This window comes from Ptychodera flava, chromosome 2 (assembly GCF_041260155.1).
Source record: "Ptychodera flava strain L36383 chromosome 2, AS_Pfla_20210202, whole genome shotgun sequence".
Classification (NCBI taxonomy): domain Eukaryota; kingdom Metazoa; phylum Hemichordata; class Enteropneusta; family Ptychoderidae; genus Ptychodera; species Ptychodera flava.
Genome location: NC_091929.1, coordinates 16,333,256 through 16,354,852, shown reverse-complemented (window position 1 = coordinate 16,354,852; position 21,597 = coordinate 16,333,256). Strand labels below are relative to the sequence as shown.

Genomic DNA, 21,597 nt, shown 5'->3' with positions numbered 1-21,597 from the left:
CTAGACGATACTGGGTTTGACACATGGCATATTATGTATGTCAGTGGCCATGTAAACGATGCAAGCTTGAAAGGCTACTCGAACCAGCCGTAAACGGGCCAACAACGGCAGCTTGCTGTCATCAACCTTGACCGGAAGTGTCTACGGATATACTACGGAGCCATTCAAAGTCTCGGTCCAAGGTCAGCTACTACCAACAATCATGACGATCGTGGACTCTCCGTTGATCTAACATCTCGGCCACCTAATTCTGATGCACTGACTGTAATCGGAGACAACTTTCATTCATCGTTTTTTTCTCCATGTCTGTGATTTTACCTTGCCTTGTTCTCGATATCGCGACGGTACGGAAACCCTCTAGTATGTTTGTCAACTGTACCTTTCAAGCACCCGTTTACGTCAAGTTTTGTCGTTCGCCGAAATAAAATAGCTCTTCTCAAGGAGCCATCGAAAATTAAATTTATAGACACAATTATTATTGAATATAAACATTTTAATAACAATGTTGAACTCTGTTGATATCGTTTGCAATGAATGCTGTACTACCAGCGGCATAATAATGATCGTATTGATCAGCTGATACCATGGCATGCAGCTTGCTGATCATACTGATGTCGATGCATGAACATTCCGTTTCCTTCATCTGTTGCATTTCACCATGTCGATTTTTTGAATGGCATGATATTTAAAGGTGATGTTTCAAGTTTGATATAGACGGTAGGGATGCAGTTACTTTTCATTTCCTTCGAAAATACATCGTTTTTCAATTCAAAATGAACCGTGAAAGTGCTGGTCATTTTTTGTGCTGAACGTGCATGTAATATGTACAGAGTCAGGGCCGATCATGCTGGACGACGCTCACTGGCTTCAAACTCAGTTAAAATTTCCTTTTTTATTCGTTTTATACAACTACAAATTCACTGGCATTGCCAAAACTATAAAATAATAGCAATAATGCACCCCCTCCCGGCTCATAATGGACTCAAGCAAACTTTGCACTCCATAATGTACTCGGCTTCGCCTCGTACATTATGTCGTACAAGTTTGCTTTCGTCCATTATGAGCCGGGAGGGGGTGCATTATTGCTTAAATATTGATATTACAAGATATTGGAATGACTTTTTGCCTACTGTGTCTCGGTACGCCGGGTGTGAGAAATCGCCGATATTTTATTTACCCGATAAATATCAATTGCGCCGGAACTCCTAGGCTAATATCGATACCAGACGATCCTAGATTTACTTGCACTGTGTGGTGTTGGCATGCCGGGTCTACGAAATCACGGATATTTATCCGATAAATATCGGCGACTTAGGACTTTAACTCTGATTCTAGACGATACTTTGTCAAATCGTGGGTAAATATCCGATGTATATCAGAGATTTCACCACCTAACAGATCTGACCGCCCGAATACCTCTGTCCGACTCTTAGTTCAAAAATAGCATCCATGGCCGGAAGTCAAGAATACTGTATGTTTTACATTATTAGATTTATTAATGCACGAAATACATTTTTTACATGTAAAGCATTTTTTTTCATTAAATGTCCACACGGGACTTCGTCGAGAGGGCCGATCGGATATCATCGGGACTCGGGAGGCCCTTGCACAAATTACATTCTTTACATGTAAACATTTTTACTTGGCGATCGGGACTTGAACAGAGGACATATCGGAAATCATTGGGAGTTTGGGCTGGTCTTGTATGAAACACATTCCTTACAACAAGCTTTAAGACGATACTATTTTTTTAAATAGTGGGCAAATATTCATTATATCGGCGATTTCATCACTTTGTAGATCTGAGTAAGTCCGACTTCCTAAGTTCGACACCAGCTTCGAAAAACAGACGACACTATAATATATTTGTCAAATCGCGAATAAATATTTTCTGATACATATCGGAGATTTCGCAACCTTAAAGATCTGGCCAAGCTCGACTTACACGGTAACACATACAATCAGTCAATCATTCCGTATCATTCACGAACCAAAAATTAATTTTAAGCGACTGATACAGAAAACTCTGTTTTAGAAACGTAGCGTTGAAGGATCGCAGGGTCACTCAGTCTCTCCAATCCAGTTCGGGGTCTATACAAGCACAGTGACTCCCTCCGCTGAATCATACACAAAACGCAAGCAACCAAGATATGAACGATGTTTTGAGATGCTTTCTAATTATTACATATCTTTGACAGGTTCAAATTAGTATGGTTTGATTTCAGTCAGGGAAAAGTAATACTCGATGTCAGAAATAACGCTGTCCGAACTCTCCATAGTCGTCATACGAACGCGCTGAACTGTTCACAGTACTCCTCCAGCTGCAAGCTACAATCGTCTGTATCGCCGATGACGTCACGCACGCTTCTCCCATGAGCCCTTTCGCGCCCATGGAATTCCGGACTCATTTCCATAAATGTCGTCTACTTGAACTTCTCTTTTCGTCGCGCCGTAGTCGTCAGCGCGTGCAATTATGTTGCAAATTTGAGCTGCATTTTACTCAAGGGTGATTTTGGAAGGGATAAACTGTCAAAGTCGCTGGACTTAGGTTTCCCTTTAAGGGAGGCAATAATGATTTTATCACTTTGCAATGTGATGTAAAATATTTGGATTATCTTGTCGCTGTAGTCGTACATGTGCTTTCTGAATGTATAGGGCGCAGGAAACTTACAAAACCGTACAGACTTAAGAATATTTTCGTGAACAAGTAAGCGCTGGTTTATTTGCATACTTTGCAGATGAAGTTTGATTTATCTTCAATAAGGTTACGCTAGGCACGATGATTTGTGAAGTACATTTGCCTTATACTAACCCAAAGTATGTCAAACTCAAATATAAAAAAACTAGAAAATCTGGATTGAAAGAGTTTTGTGTACCTGTACTATCTCCCACTTCCTCCTGTTCTTCTTGAAGGTGCTGTATTTGCTGTTCGATGTGTTCGTCCTGTGCTCGATGTAAACTGTGGTCGTCTATGTGCTGTTGCACGCTTGTAGTTTCACCTTTAGGATCTTGCATTGGTCTTGTTATCTCTCTGTGTACTGCAGCTGAACTCCGTTCACAGCTGGCTGTAATACCGCAATGAAGCGAGTCTTGGGTATCTATTGTTTTGTGATAAAAACGATGTATCGTTAAAGTGACTGAAAAAATACTAGCTAGCTCGATATCAGGCAAGCAAGACTGCAAACCATCCCCTATCTGATCTACAAGTCGAACTGATGTACACATAGTTCATTTTAGGGAGTTATCTCAGCTATAGCCTAGGTATCTTCCAGGGTTTAATTCCTGGCGATTACTCTCTAGCTTATCGTAGGATGCATACTTTTCTTTTATACTTTTCTTTGTTATGTCTTTCTATGGGGAAAGGTTGTACAAACCCTAGCCGTACCAAGTTTGTGAAGGGGAAGAAAGATTGCGTGGTAACCTTCATTATAGGAAAAAAAACAACAACGAGGGAGAAAAAGAGCAGCACGGAGGGAGCTCAGAGGAAAATATAGCATTTCAACTTGATAGACGTCCTAATACACACTTGAACTCAGCTCATTGGTTGGTAGACATGATCTTTGTTATTCTGTGTATGATTCTTAAATTTCAGTCGTTATTGTACAATTATGACAGTTACGCCATCCATTTTTTTCGGTAAGTCTTTCTCACATGTAATTTGAATTGGAGAGGGCAGATGCCTCATCTGTTGAAGCCATGGATTAACATTTGATACAGAGTTTTGATAAATGGAATCTCACTCCCATGAGGACCTGTGGTCAGATTTCTCACATTCGTTTTGGATGTTTTGTCTCACACGAGCCTTGGAGTGTGGGATTATTTTTCACACATGACCAAAAATGCAATAACTTCATACTGGAAAATTGAATGTTTAACTGTATCAGCGACTATCATACTTCATGGTCATCTATAGTATTCCGTCGTTGCCACTAACGCGAACACCGTGGCGAGGTCCACTCGCTATACTTCAACTTCTGCTTTGGACGAGATGTCCAACAGAAAAAATAGCGATATGTTTCAAGTGGCTTAGGGAGCCTTCAGTAATTTCAGAGGGTGGGCCGGGGGATTTCGCGCGCACCTGTACTCTAATATGTGACCCTCTCCCATCCTTGAGTCTAAAATATGACCCCCTTGTCCGGCATTCTGAAACCTGACCCTCCACTCAAACACTGCAGTTTTCTCCCTAGGAATAATTAAAACCAGTATAGCTAATTTCAATAACAATTAGGGACTGGACACAATCAGCATGGGGAGAGCCGGGGATTTGGAACGACAGTGCTAAAAAAATCTTGACCCTCCCCTGACATCTTCTCCAAAAATTCATGACCCTCCCCAAACGTAAGGCTGGAAAATATGTGACCCCACCCCATTTTCAAAAATACATTCTCGAATTCCGTATAGCCTCGAATAATTATACCATTTGTTCATGATGATGATGATGATGATGATAAAAGTAATGATTAGAGCAGTAAAGACAAATGTGAACATGTTGGCGAGGAGGACAATGGCGATGATGAGGACAATTACGATGATAAGGACAATGATGATGATTAGGACGATGATGATGAGGAAAATGATGATGAGGAGGACAATTCTGATGATGAGGACAATGATGATTATGAGAACAATGATGATTATGAGGAAAATGACGATGAGGAGGTCAATGATGATGAGGACAATGACGAAGATGAGGACAATTATGATGATAAGGACAATGATGATGATTAGGACGATGATGATGAGGACAATTACGATGATAAGGACAATGATGATGATTAGGACGATGATGATGAGGACAATGACGATAAAGAGAACAATACCATGAGAAGGACAATGACGATGATAAGGACAATGATGATGATGAGGACAGTGACGATGACGAGGACAATGATTATGAGGAGGACAATTTTGATGATGAGGACAATGATGATTATGAGAACAATGATAATTATGAGGAAAATGACGATGAGGAGGTCAATGATGATGAGGACAATGACGATGATGACGACAATGACGATGAGCAGGACAATGTCGATGATAAGGACAATGATGATGATGAGGACAGTGACGATGACGAGGAAAATGATGATGAGGAGGACAATTTTGATGATGAGGACAATGATGATTATGAGAACAATGATAATTATGAGGAAAATGACGATGAGGAGGTCAATGATAATGAGGACAATGACGATGATGACGACAATGACGATGAGAAGGACAATGTCGATGATGAGGACAATGATGATGATGAGGACAGTGACGATGACGAGGAAAATGATGATGAGGTGGACAATTTGATGATGAGGACAATGATGATTATGAGAACAATGATAATTATGAGGAAATGACGATGAGGAGGTCAATGATGATGAGGACAATAACGGTGATGACGACAATGACGATGAGCAGGACAATGACAATGAGGAGGACAATGATGATGATGAGAACAATGATGATGATTAGGACAATGACGATGAGGAGGACAATGACGATAAAGAGCACAATACGATGAGAAGGACAATGACGATGATGAGGACAATGATGATGATGAAGACGATGATTATGAGGACAATGATGATTATGAGGACAATGATGATTATGAGGAAAATGACGATAAGGAGGTCAATGATGATGAGGACAATGAAGATGATGAGGAAAATGATTGTGATAGGGCAATGGTGATGATGAGGATAATGATGATGATTAGGACAATGGTGATAATGATAAGGATTACGATGATGATTAGGACAATGATGATGATAATACAGAGAAATGTGATTATAATGGGGAACAATTGTAGTTGAGATATTAATAGGAAAGTAGAACTGATATGTTCAGAGAGTTTGCAATGTAGTGGAGTTGTAGGTGATGAATGTTATTATATAGGAAATAAAAGAGGAATTTACGTTCAGTCCCTTCGTTTAATGCATTGATGTATAAGATACAGACAAAATTACAGGAGGAGGGAAGGCGTTGTTAGAGGGAGGGCTGCACTTTATCACACAGGCATTTGTGAAGGGTCATGCATTGGCGGGAGGGTCACCATATTTTGCGCAAGTATAAGGTGGTTAGATGTGGCTGATATAGTGCTTCACCCCAAAAAATCAAATTATAATACATGCTGGGAGTCTATCAGGAAAAATATTCACAATTTTCCCCATACAACAAGCTATATCGTTTGATGATATTTGAAAAAGTGTAATTTGCTTGAAATGGAAGTAAAACGTGCATGTATGTACAAGAAATTGGATTTTTGGATTTAATTGAAAATGTTGATTTACTATATATGGTAGTTTATGACAAAACTATAAATATTTTTTTCCAATACAAAAATAGGTAAATATGAGTATTTTTGTATGCTTGAGTATTTATATGAATATACTTGATTATACTAATGTGGTTACAAATGGATGTGTGTGCAAGAAATTGGATTCGGGAATTTCACCGAAATGATGATTAACTATATACAGTAATCTGTGACAAAACTGTGGATATTTTTTTTTCGAGTACAAAAATAGGTAAATATTTGTATTTATGTATGCAGGATAATTAATATTAATGCACTTGATTATACTATGGTAGTTACAAATGAATGTGAGTGCAAGAATTTGGATTATCCGAATTAAACAGAAATGTTGATGCACTATATGTTATGATGAAACTATGAATATTTTTTTCCGATGCAGAAATAGGTAAATCTGTGTATTTATGTACTCTTCGTTATCCATATTTATGTACTCAACCAGACTACGGTGCCAACAAATGGATGTGTGTGCAAGAAATTGGATTTTGGAATTTCACCAAAATGTTCATTTGCTATACATAGTAGTCAATGAGACAAGTATGATTAATTTTTTGCCGATATTAAACATAAAACTTACAATAACTGATATACATTTTGCCATCTGTACCATATCTTTTTGTCTTATGACTTTCATCGGTTTGAACTGTTCAGATGTTTAATGCAGGATACCACTGCATCTTCTTCGCTTGTGAAGCTTGACGATAATGTGTATGAATTAAGGAGAATCGATGTATCTTGTCGGCAATTTTCTATTCAGGAATTATCAAATTGACATTCAAAAGTTTTGTTGTAAAATCATCTTCTGTTTAAGTGACCCTCCCCTAAGATAGGTGTATAAAAAGTGCACTTCCCCTTGGACAGTATTCTATAAAGTGACCCTCCCCTAATTCCCCCGGCAAACCCCTGTAATTATTGAAGGCTTCCTTACTTTCATCAATTATTTGAAAAATTCGACCGTCTTTTGTGAGTCTGTCAACAACAATGTACAACATTATGTAAAAATAAAATCGTGACAACGCTGTCCTCCGCTACAAAAAGTTTCAAGTTTGAAACTTTTTGTTTTGTAGCACCAGAGGAAGTCCTACTTTAAGGACGAAACGTTGTGCAGATATAGTAAACTATGTGAACCAGCAGATTGGTACGTGTGTAATAGCCTGTAAACGAATATATCATAACCACGCCACCGACAACACTGAGGACAACCTAAAAAAAACTACAGTCGAATATATATATATATATATATATATATATATATATATATATATATATATATATATATATATATATATGTTTACTATATATATATTATATAATAAGAGAGAGAGAGAGAGAGAGAGAGAGAGAGAGAGAGAGAGAGAGAGAGAGAGAGAGAGAGAGAGAGAGAGAGAGAGAGAGAGAGACCGAATCGGATCGAATGTTCACTCGAATGCTGTCGGTAAGACAGAGCAAACATTTAGTTGGTATTTCATCAAGCCGGAAATATGTTTCTTTGTTTCTGCATTATCCTCACTTTGAACGTTGCATTCCCACTGTCACCCTAACAGGAACCAAAACGCATCTTTTTGGCTACAAAACGCAACCTTTGTCTGAGCAATCGTGATTGAGAACTTGTAAAACTGCATCTTTGACACCTTGTTGGTGACACGTCTCTAATCTGAAAAGCATAATAGTGTTTGCGCTGCAGATAATGCTTTAATGAAATACCGAATAAAAATCAATAAGGAAAACGGAGATTCCTGACCGGTCTTACAATAGGTAAAAGATATGCAGTAACTTATCTTACATGGGCATACTCATTGAAAAACAAAATGGTGGACTTCATATTCAGTATAATAAAAGTAGAACACGGGCACTTCAGAAGCTACCAGCTGTCTAACATTACACCTACCTGTTTTTGAACACTCGAGGTTGCGTCTGTGGATTGTGACTCTGGACGGCTTGGTCGATTATCTCTCTAAAATTCGTCCACCTCCTCAACAAGAGGAGGACGTTGGATTTCTGAAAAGAGTTCCTTCAGAAGTTCAAGATCGTCAAGTGTTATAAGACCCTTATCCTCCAGCTTTCTGAAAATGTCCGTGGCATCATTCAACTGTTCAACTTCGTTCTTCTGGAGCTGGTCTGGTTCCAGTAAGTCTTTCAACGTTTTCACCTCTGCAAGGTTTAACTTTGAATTCAAGCTGACATAAAGCTTTCGCAGCGGATTAAAACTTGTCATTTTGTCCTTCACTTTACAAATGTATAGAAAACTTTTACTGCGAACAGAACCCCCTGTGTTACAGTACTAGTAATAAGTACATATTACTCTAGTTTCCCCTAGTAGTACCAAAGTGACAAACTCTATATGACAAATAAAAACAGTGCAGCACATGTAGACAACACACAAGAACTGGTAAACACAAAAAGTCAAATTCGTACAAGGAAAGTAAAATATAACCGTCAAGGCCACTGTGCTCACATTCGGTTGAATTGGTCCATTCAAGACATATTTAAAGCAGAAAAACAAGAATGATAAAAGCAAATAACGTCACCAACTTAGATGCTGGAGGTCAACTTTAGGAACATGCATATCAACTTCTATAGCAATGGGACAAGCAGATCCTACGTACATACGCAAATGTCAATAAAACAATAACTCAGCCAGAGAAGGCTTGACAAAAAGAAAAGGTGGGAGCGTGGGGAAAAATGTAAATCGGATCAGGTAAACATAGGGCCAAAGTCCCTGAAGCTACTATAGACATACACTGTAGGTACAAAATTAAGTATTTCCTGACTGTATGAAATTATCTCACTAAGGTCATCCTAGGGACTTGTAAACCAAATATTAAAGCTGTCTGACCAGCGGTTTTGAAAGAACAGTTGACAGAGCTCTGCTGTGTTATGTAGAGAATAACCTTTTGTGACACATGTATTGATGAAGAAGGTGGATATCTTTGATTAACATTGTAAGTGAGTTCTGTTGAATAAGTTGAGACTGTACATACTCAGAGAAAGCACACTAAGAGACAAATGTTTGAAACTTAAGAAGTTCAAGGTCATCAAAAGCATTATAAGGAATCATGTAACTTTCATTGCACTGTTTACACAGATTGCATAATTGCTATAAATAGCACATGAGGAATTTTACAGCCAAGCTTTACCATAAAAACCTATCACTTTGACCACTCTTTTAATTGACCACTCTATTTTTTCCTCAAAAAGTGATTTTATTTTATCCTTACCAAGTCAACCATAAATGGAAATTAGAACTTTCTCTATCTCTATCTCTATTGACTATTTTGAGCAATTTCTTTTAGATAACATACAGGGCACAATAAATGACGGTTCAGAATATGTCAAAGTTGGGATTCAGGAAAGTTGCCTTTACATGTTTTAATCCTCCAAGATGGTAAGCATTTCATTATGAACTGTCAAAAAAAGTTGAGCTTTCTGATAATTCTACACTAAAATTATTTTGGCTTAATTATTTTTTCTGGGTGAATTGATAGGGTTTATACAGTACAAGAATTACATACAATGTAAGTCAAATTATGACCAAAAATGACAAAAAAATTCCTTAAAAATACGCATTTGCATATTTCATCACAATTTGAACAAATCTAAGTTGGGTTACCCCTAGGGACCTGTATACCAAATAACAAAGCTATCTGACCAGCGGTTATGAAGAAGAAGATTTTTTACCAAAAACACCTTTTTGGCATTAATTTGCCTATTTTCAACAATATCAAAAAATTAAAAAAAACAGTTTCTAAAAATCTTATTTTTCATCTACACAACAAATATCAAATCAGTAAGTACTGCGGTTCTCAAGATATTTGAGTGGACGGACGCCTCACAAACGGACATACATACATACATACATACATACATACATACAGACTGACGACGGACGCCGGACGGATACCCATCCCAATAGCGTCTATAGACTATAGTCTATAGTAGCTAAAAAACTAATTTTACCTCTTCAATCTTCTAGACCCTCTGGATATCTAATGATCCATCCCTTGGTATTGACCATGTTCACATAGAGAGCTACAACCGCAAAATGGCAAGAAATGTAAAACATGTTAACTATTTACAACCCTGGGGAGTTTTTAATTCATGCTATCATTGCTATCATTCGACTGTACACAGCACTGACGTTAGTTACATATAGTGAAATGCATTCCACTCTAGGGTGATTATGATATCAGGAATTATCTTGGATCAAAATTTCTTATCAGTTTTTGTGTGAAAAGTTGGAAAAAATGGTCTGCAGTGAAAAAATAACGTCAGATTTGTTATCTTGGTCAACGTTTACTACAAATTAATTTAGAATATGACAACATTATGTCTTCAAAACTCACTAACAACATATCCTGGTTTAGTAAAGGCCATTGAAGGTCACAGACTAAGAAAATTATCTAAAATATACAAATTTAGGGGATTTCTAAACATTTTGAATAGACTCTTTATCTAATTACACCCCTTGTGACTTTTATACCAAAATAAAAAGCTACCAGACAAAGTCGATTTTTTAGAACGAGTTTTCTTGACAAAACAGACAAAATTGTCTTTAAAATACACATTTGCATATTTCAGGGCAATTTCCAACATATCAAACTATTGTCATCCCTTGCCATCTGCATATCAAATATAAAAGCTGTCTGTCCAGCGGTTTTAAAGAAAAAATATATTTAAGACTTTTTGACGATAAATGATAAAAATTGTTCAAAACAGTAATTATACCAAATGTTGTCGTAATTTAAACAAATTAGAACACTAATACCCTTGCAAACATTCAACCAAAATTTGAAAAAAATTTGACCAGTGGTTTCAGAGAAGAAGAATTATTACTTAATATGAGGAAAAAATGCCTAAAATTCAGCAAAAAATACAAAATTCATGATACAATAAAAACCGAATAAGGCCATCCAAGGTACTTGCTTACTATTTTTTAAAGCAATCAAAACAGCGGTTCTTGAGTTAGTAATTTTTGACAATCTCATTTGCATAATTTTGGCATTGCATACTTCATTTGAACAAAATCCCATCAATAGGCCTGGATGCATCCACACCAAATACAAAGCTAAAAGTGCAGCGGATCACGCGTTTTTGATGTTGACGGACATACGTACATACATACATACATACATACATACATACAGACAGACAGACAAAATAGACAGACAGACGCCATCGAATGTGTGCTAACAATTTTATCGTATTCTTATTGATTTTCATATTCGTAATCGTATTCATTTTAAAGTAACTGAGTAAAATTCCTTGGGATAGTCCGATGGAAATGGATACGGTATGTGCACCCTAATCATGGGCGATGTTTCGTCTGGAAAAACAACACCACATGGGTCGATGAGAAGGAAAGTGTCACGTGCTTTAGGAAAACCTTCGCATGCAACCAAATGAAGGTGACAATTCCGTTGTCAATCAAATCACTATTTTTAAAACACACAAACAAAAAATGTCCTTTAAAAGTTTTCATTTTTGACATGAGCGTGTTTTTGAACAGTAGAGGGCCTTCCGCATCGAACGAGGTAACTGAATGTAGGATTGTTGTTAATGTTTCGACTCGAATGGGCAGTTTTAATTGCAGGCCGAAGAAGTCCGTTTCATACCTTTGCGGAAGTCTACGTATAAGAACTTTTGAATGTAGCTTAACTCTACACTAAAAGTATCCAGTCCACATATGCCTGGGTGGGAGGCCTTTGCCGGTGTCAAACACACCTGCCACGCCTAGCTAAGCAGCAGCAGTGCTTGTAGCACAAGCACTGTCGTCACCGCGCCAAGGTAACGTAAACACGGTAATATAAGGGTAACTTAAGGTGTCACTTCGCTAGTTGTGTAAGGTATTTGCAACGTAGCAATGTAGGACTTTATGTACTTGACAACAAAACCCTGTACGATTCCTGAAATAGAACCCTTTGGAAGCGCGTGATGGCTCATGGCATTGGTTATCTAGTTACATTAGAGCTTTGTAGTTTTGGAAAAGAAAAAGGTATAAAGTTGTTAAATTAAAGCAAGGGTATTTTTTATCTCAATACTTACAACGGGATTGACATAGATATTTGAATAGTTGTTGAATTATACGTATGTTTAGGTACAAGGAAATATTATAGTGACACTTTAATTTCTAATAATTAGAAACAAATTGTCTTCTTTTAGCCGAAACCTGGGCTATAACCATTTTTCGACTGTCTATGGTATAACTGAACAGACATTATTTTTCTGTCAGTGACACCAATACGAATACGAAAACGAAAATAAATTCAGCATCGACAAAGTTGCTAGGTACCTGGTACCAATTCCTGGTACAGTACCTGCCAAACAACAAATGACATCTGGTGCATGCGCAGTTTGTTCAAACTAACGCCGAGCGAGTAAGGAGGCCTGGCGTTTAGCCAGAAAGTAAGAATCTTAGCTGTCAAATACCACGATTTTGACTTTTGGTCTCCATCTACACTCCACATATTGAATTATGGACGTTGGCCAAAAGACAGACTCGAGATACAAGAATAGAATCACGGAGACTGTTGAAAATGAAGAACGAATTTTGAAGTGGAACAAACAAACAATTTCAAAATTAAAATATCGTTGCATTTCCGCAAAAATTAGAGATGACAATGAAACGACCAAACAAACAAGGTGAGGTAAAGCGATCACCATTGGAGTAGATGTGTATAGAGGTGCGCGCTCTCGAGCTGCAGTGCTGTCGCTCGAGGATTTACCAGGGTATGTAGGTCGGACGGCAGAGCTGCAGTACCGTATAAGGGTTTGCTTGGATACGTTGTTCGGACGGAAAATTAGAGCTGCAGGCAGTGCAGGTTCAAGTGTTCAGAAAGCACACTGGTGGGCGAACGAGATTCCACGTCGAACATTTTTTTCAGGAAACCTCTAGCCTTCCTTTGTCCTTGCCAGTTCACCTTGTAATACTATTTTACCTACCCGCTCAAAGATGTCTCACTGTTTATCAAAATTACGGCAGTTTAACTCTATGTGCACTCATTCTATGTGCGACGCCATATTCCAAAGGAATGACGTCACACACAAACAATAGATCTAGACTTTTCCTCATTTAACCGGAAGTTATATTAGCATAACATTTGCATGGCGATTTGACCTAGTTTAGCCGCGGAAGTCACCTTGCCAACGTCCTATGGTGATCGTAGCTGTGGGTCCATTGCTGTGGTGTTTTGGACGGGATTTCTGCCTTTTACGGGCTAGTTTTGAATTTTACGCGGGGTTAAAAACTTAAAAGTCAAAACTAGCCGTAAAATAAGCAGAAATCCCACCCGAAAACACCACAGCTATGGACCCACAGCTATGGCGATCGATGAAAATACATTCCGAACGTACTTGCTTTGGAAACAGACAGTGAAACAACATGAAAGCTTCCGTAAATTTGCAGAGTAGCAAATTCAGTCAGCATCAAACGATATACAGAAGCAATGCGAACACCAAGACTGGTGGTTACCGAGTGCATGGAGCAAGAAACGGAGACTAGCTCCGTGCAAGCCTAACTGACGTAAATTCCTTTGTTGTTATAGACGATAAGAAAAAGATACTCTGCAGTCGCAAAGACTAAAATACAACGTTGTACATCAAACACGACGGTGGCAGTCACGGCATGGTTTGGCACGAATGCATGTTTCGCAAAATTTCAAAGCACCCTCATCTGGGACTTTTCAACGAAAACGACACCCAATGAGGCTCTTTTTTACAAATCAATTCAGTCTGTACTAGCTTATATTTTATAAGCAACGTGAAAAAACTTAGGAAAAAATGTCCATATTGACATAATTATCTAAAACAATTTCATTTTTCATTTAACTCTGGTATGGCTGTATATCAAAGAATATTATTTACTAGGTTTCCGAGGAGTATTTCTTGGACAAGCTTTTGGAAAAAATACTCCGTTTTCTGTTTTTCAGTGACCTTGAAGATTAACAAAAAAATGATCGCTTTTCTGTGATTTTTAAAACACACACATGGGTAGTGTGGTACAAATTTCCCCCCAGAGTGTCACCACAAGGACATCAAATTTCCATTCAATGTCTTCATTTGCTTTGAATATTTTGCATTCTCCTTGAGTTCTAATTGAACAGTATTGAAGACAAAGTGACACTGATTACATGAAACCAGTACATACATTTTAGTTATAAGGCAGTCAAGGTGGTCGTTGCTTAATCTTCCTCATCAGAAAGACGGCCATTAGAAGATTAACGATATAAAAATACCAAATTCCTTTCACCATGGAAACTTGATTTTACATTTTTCTCATTATCGCAGTTGTTGTCGTAGACCTGATGTAGTAGATTAGTTTCAACAGGTATATATCCTGATTTAGCACAAAGACAAAGCGAATACGTAAGGCTGCATTCACAAATACTGATGGAGGCCTAGGGGATATCAGGGGAGGGGGATTTTAAAGTGAAAGTCATTTGTAAATTATACAAAAACACAGTTAATAGACAGGATTGATAAAAAATTGACAAGTTCAACATGTTTAAGAGAGTAGAACGAGATTATATAATCTTGCCAAATCGCGGCTTGTTTTACAAATCCTGAATTGCACCTATAAAGTCTCTCACAATAAGCTATGACACTAAGGTTGTGCAAAATATTTAATTTGCAATATTCCAAACGTGTTAGTCTCGACAATAAATAGCATAATTTACTCGGTATGTTTATGCAAACCTTTTACTCATAGTTTTCAACACGTTCATATCGATATCACTGAAAGGTATCTCAATAATGACGAGTGTTTGCATGCTCATTTGCGCAATATTTATCAACGTGATCTCAATATGAGTTAATTTTTTGATGCTTGAATAGTAAACGTTAAATGTTATTCTAATAATGTCGACTTTTAAATCTTAACTGCTGTGTCTTTAATGTAACTGCCGAGCATCCCGTCGTTAAATTATTGTAATATACAAAGAAACTTCATCATTTATAGTGATTTTGATGTGATAGGAACTGATAGAGACTTCTGAGTTTTGACAGTCAAGTATTTTGAATCGTAAGCTAATTTGAACTTTCGAAAGTTAATAATAACCTGTCTTTCGAATTCCTTGAGACGAGTCTAGTGAAGAATTTCCTGAGAGGAAGCTGGTGAAGGATAAACTTTAAAATGTACACGGATTTTCTTCAAAGTAATGGTATTATGTAATTATATATTATCACATGAACTGGTCCGAATCGCCACTTGTGTGACGTAGAACAGGACGGATAAGAAATGCGAATTACCCCTGTTGTACGTCATCAACCGGAACTTTTTTCGTGCATGGTACCGTTTACACATGCAGGCGTCGCGACACAGACAGATTTGTTGTGATCGATGCCATGCTAGCTCTCACGACATTTTTACAAAAAGGTGACCCGATAAATCCAGACATGGAAACATAGAAGGCATATTTGTCCAACGAAATTTCGAGTCGCTAAAACTATAGCTTTTCCCGAGAATCGAATGGAGATACCGTCAATCGTTTTATTTTAATGGCTCAGTAACGTCGCGGCTCCAGTCGAGTCGTGTAGGCTCAATGTGGACGTCGTACCTGGCGATCCCGGTTGGCGATAAACCGAAACCTACACCTCAACGTAAGTTCAACTGAATAAATGAGTACAGTAAAATCTTCGGGAAAGCGACATAGGAGGCACAAGCATAAAGTCATTCGACTAACAACGATAAATTTCCTTCATCGCACAAAATATTCCGTAAATTCTTGCTCGGAATCAAACTTGCAGCGCGGAGTAAGGCTGTAGCGAAGATACAAGCTGTGTGCAGCACTGTGGAACCCCATGTACTTCGAAAGTTGACTCAGACAACACTCAAAACAGAGTTTCGTCAAGTAACAAAATTAGGATGTTTCTACAGGCGAGATATGTGTCATTGCAAATATCAAAGTCTGTAAGACGAAAACATTGACGGCCGAGATCGGGTTAACGAGTTGACACCGCAAGAGACCGGTGACGGCAGCGTTGTGGGCAAAAACATGCAATGAGTGTGTCATAGAACGGAATCTTTCGCGTTTGCAAAGGTCCTAAACTTGTGTGACATTTTGAAAAGCCATGGCATCTCTGAGAATGAGAATTACTGTTTCGATCGTGTCGTTGCATTTACTTCATAAATATATTTGTAAATATTCTAAGTAACTCTGAATACTATGGCTATCCGTCGCTAGCACGGTGAAAGCTATGTCCGCCGATGGCCAACTTCCCTGGCATCGGTACTGCGCGAGACAATGATTGACAAGTTCACGTGACCGAATCCGTACGTCTGGTTGGTGGAGATATCATTTGATGTATCAAATTTCAGCTTGATGGGATTTATGAATGAAAGTCGACGAATCTCCTGCGTGACGGGCCGTACTCCGCGTCAGTAAAACACAAATCGCGACGAAATTCATGCAATTTGTTACTATAATTTAGATCCAACTACGTCAAAAGAAAAATAAGAAGACTGTTCATGTGATAAATATATAATCCAATGGTATTTTTCTCTGTTTTACGTCATCGTATACTCGTGTTTTTCGCGGATCCGCACAACTCGCCTTCGGCTCGAAGTTGTACGGCGAAAAAACACTCGTATACGATGACGTCAAACAGAGAAAAATACCATGAGATTATATATAATAATCGTTATTTTCATATCATGAATATACCTTAATTACACGCACTACTACATGTTAATAATATCGTTAATGTTCAGTATTTCTTGTGATACGTCAAATTAATTCTGTTCATGCTGGTAGTATTGACTATGACGTTCATATATCCATCAGATTCAAGTATAAATGCAAATATTTTTAGTAGCTTTAATAAAGTACTGTTTAGTGGATTGACATTCCAATGAGGGTAATTTGTGTAATTGCAGAAAACTGACATTACCACACTGCTTCTATAATATCATAATTTCACAGGGTAATGAGGGAGGAACACTGTCAATTTAGGACAAAATTCGATGGCAGGAAAAAAACGTATATATTCTATAACAGGATGGTTTTCATAATTGCGGCTGGACGGAGGCAAAGCAGACTTAGCATGAAACAGTATGCGACTCCCTCTTTCTAATCTGTTACAATTTTTAAAATGAATTTTCTACAGCCTGTTAAAAATCTGAATTTATTGTATAATACGTAGTTTTGGGGCTAAAAAGGCCCTACAAGTAAGGTTTAAGTGTAATCATGCCAACCATGAAAGTTGAATTTTGTCCGACCACATACATGTATTCCATCATGCAAATATTTCACATTTATTAATATCTTCATTACCTTTCTTCTCCAATGAATATTTGAGTTTTGTTCCGAAAGAAAACGCTTAGACGGCAAATACCTGGCACTGTGATGTTTATGTTTTTCCCTTCTAGTGTAGACCTCCAGCACAGACCGTACAAACTCTACAGGCAGTTTTCCAGTGTAAATTATCTTACTGGTGAGTGATAAGTTAAGATGTCATCGGTTAACATTAATATATTAAAATCAAATCACATACCTTGAAGTCTCTCCTGAAGGTTTTGCGTCGAAATAAAGATGAGTGCAGAAAAGTAAATATAATTTGGTGATTATTGCGGTATTCAATAAGCATTTCCATTTTTGTTTCAACGAAGAGAAGTTTTTCCTTCGAAACCCGCACCATGCAACTGTATTGTCAGTTGATATTTTCCTGTTCATGCGACATTGTAGCTTTAAGAAACGGATCAGGCCTCTATATTTGGGTTAAAGTATGTCCAATGGGAGACAACGCCCTCCCGTTTGCAGAACGTCCAATTCCTCTATTTATATCGCGAAGTTTACAAGTAAAAAGAGTTTCGAAAACGACGAACACTCATGCCAACAACATTACATTGATAAGTGGGTATCGCCGTGTTAGTTTTCCAGCGTTGATAATCTATTAAAAAAATAAATCTGATTTGACTCGAATAAAAGACGGAAAAGTAATTTTATGAACCTTTTCATTTCACTGACTGAATGTGATGTGCATGCCATATTTAACTTACAAGTAGAAATTCAGACAAGTGTCATAATGTGAATGGCAGACCAGTATTACAATGTCTTCTCACAGTAATCTTCGAGAAGGTTTACATTATATCTTCTATTCTACTAAGTAAGCACTCGACGTCGTCATATTTAAATCTGCAGCGTCGCGATACCAATGTCTGGTCCTGCCGACGTTTGTTGTGATGATTTGCTAAATCTGCAATGTTTATTTGAGTAAAGAGAGTACAGTTTTGGCACATAGATTGATTATTCCAGCCAAAACAAAACTGTTTTCTTGGAATATCATCTGTTATCATATGCCTTTTCATTCTCGTGCTACACATGAATAATTTTTTCTAAATGTATCCCTTAGTTGACTTGCTGCAAACACGAACAGGGTATCGGTACATTTCGCTAAAAAGCAATCAGATACATCTATATTGCCTGCACACACTATGGAATTTGTTGAACAGAAATCAGAGATCTACAAAGCAAAATATTATTAGAAAGTTTTGAAAAAAGTCATGATTTTAATATGTGAGGATGACCCTTATTTTCGTCAATCTGTGAATAAACCATCGTTGTTGAGAAAAAGACACATTATTACTCTCATTTCTGTATCAAGTGATTATTTAATTCTCCTATTTCACAGTACTCTTTAACCTTATAATCAATTTAAAGATCTCTTCGAATAATTTGTAATAGATATTGATATTTTGCCTTTTTGCGTCCAAATCTTTCACAACAAAAAAGCGTTTAAGGGAGTACTATGCATCAGACTTTAAATATCTATCAATTCTTAGGACAATCTATCTGACATAATCGTCCATACAGAACAGTTAAACTTGAATTGTATGTAAGCTTAATGGACCTGATATATTAAGATTGATATATACAGCAAGTTACGACCAACATCAGCTCTACTTTCAATGCTAATTGAGAATATTGCCCCACTCCATGTAAAGATTAGATCCGACACAAACCTGTAGAGGGTTGGGCACGGTGCTGCTCTTCCGAAAACCCTACAGTTCCGCTGTGAAAGCTTTGAAATTGATGATAAGATTAAATGACATTCAAATGACTCAATGTTATATGTATATGGAAACAAACATTTCATCAAGTAGAACTTAAGAATCATTTAATTAAAAACTAACAATTCTTTAATTCTTACAAAACGATATCAGTGTGCGAAAAGAGCGTGGAGGGACATGTGAATCAATGTCGGTTATTCTGAGTGGTCTGTGCTAGAATTGATTGGTCTGTGCTATGAACATTATTATCACAATGTTAGGAATACATCGAGTAGGGATTACCCGAGGAGGCAGTACAGCTTGTTCGAGAAGACCCTGATGAAGGTGCAAGTAGGTCTGCACAATGATATTTGTATGAGCATTCACTACACAAGGTGAATGTACAAGGCCCGTCAGAACCTACCGGCCACACTTGCCGTGGATCCACTGAGTGCAACTTTGGTATGTGATTCTGACGTACACACTTCATATCTGAACAAAAGTTTGAAGGGTGTGAAATAGTCCTGATAATTCAAGATAACTCCATCTACGCTTTACTTTAAGGTGCCACCGTGATGGTTATTTTGAAGACACGAATGTTTACCTCATTGAGACTTGTAGTCATATTAGTCATGGCGACTATTACAATCTTATTGGACTTTTAACTCTGGTTTAATATATACAATACCTTGCAGTGCAATGAAAGTGAAAGTGCTTCCATTTGACCATGCATCAATGACACAATTATGATGACATGTTTGCTATGTTTATATGGGTATAAAGACTGAATATAGACAATCATGTTGTTCATATCTACTTACACAGTATACAATGAAACTTCTGATAATTCGGATATGATGAACTGTTGCTCTTCCAGAGGTATTCATTAAAACACTTAGTGAAATTGTGTATAGCATCCTAAATTTATGTAGTCTGGTCATTGCAATTCAATGGCATATTGAATTAGTTGTAGGGTATATGTGCAACTAAAGTCACTTTCACACAAAATTTTAAGGCATTTTATCCCACATCGATATTGCTGCTGTTGATTAATCCTTTAAAATAAAATAAAATCAAGCGACTTTGATGTATACAATTTTCTCCAAGACCTAAAGAATAATGTTTTACACCAAGCACTGGTACAGAATACATGCGAAATTGAAAATACGATGATTTTATCAACTGTATGATTAATACCCTGCTACAGACAAAAAATATTTATTTACCTTAACAAAGAAAAACACTGAAACAACCTTCACCTCTGCTGGCAGATATAATTGTCATGATAGAACAAGACATATCACTTGGCTTGAAAATCTTTTCCATTAGATAACCGTCAAGCGAAACACAAATTTCTAGCTATTTATAAAAGAGGAGCGGATATTGTCACATTTTAATGTTGTATAAATTATTACCATCACACTACTTTGTTTATGTTGTAATGTTATGACAGGCGGAATCATATTACTCAGGCGCCGCCTAGTGGCCAAAATTATGAGAGCGCTGCATCCGTTGAGCCCTTCTCCCATTGTGCTCTCTGGTGGTATCAGACTTAAAGCACGATGTCGATCGTTAATTTCCCATAGCATGCCCTAAAATCATGACACATTTTTGTGATGCTATTCAGAGGTAAAATCCAATATGGTCAATCAATTTATCATTCTTATGATACATAAGCTCGACCGTAGCTGCAAGACAGGAAAGCAATTTAAACAGTATATTTTATAAAGGGATAGTAGCTGTAACTTTTGACCACTTTTTCCGCCCGACCACATGATAAAAACCAAGCTAGATTATATATATCCAATCCTAATTGTCGATTGACAAGGAAATAAGTCGAAACTAACACCTGATTGTGAATAACGAACGGTAATAAAACTGTTGCTGGCCTGCGCTTGTGTTTACAAAATGTTAGCCGATCACGTGGTATGGAGAACAAGAAGTGATGAGATCATTAGTCACGCGAGAGCGGGATTTTAAAGGTGATCATTATAACAATGGAGACGGAGAGTGTCGTAATTAATGCATATTTATATCCAACTTACGCACATGTGTTCGTACTTGCTAAATGCATGGACGAAACGAAACGAAAGGAACGATACACGCCCTGTGATTGGCTAGACGCTGCAACGTTCGTCCTTTTCGTATGCAATCCTTTGTTCTGATTGGCTGAACGAAAACTACGACAGAGTATTCGTTCCTTTCGTTCACATTCTCTTTCTTGATTGGCTGAACGAAAGTGCCGAAATATTTGCATATTTATTTTTGTGATTGACTGCATGAAATGAACGAGCTATTGTGGTTCCTC

The 21,597-nt window shown here is 37.5% G+C and overlaps 1 protein-coding gene across 1 annotated transcript in view; it reads left to right on the top strand.

The window, feature by feature from the left end:
- Positions 1–21,597, top strand: part of LOC139115819 (nucleoporin Nup37-like) — a 600,123-nt gene that overhangs the window by 244,910 nt on the left and 333,616 nt on the right. The window lies entirely within an intron of this gene.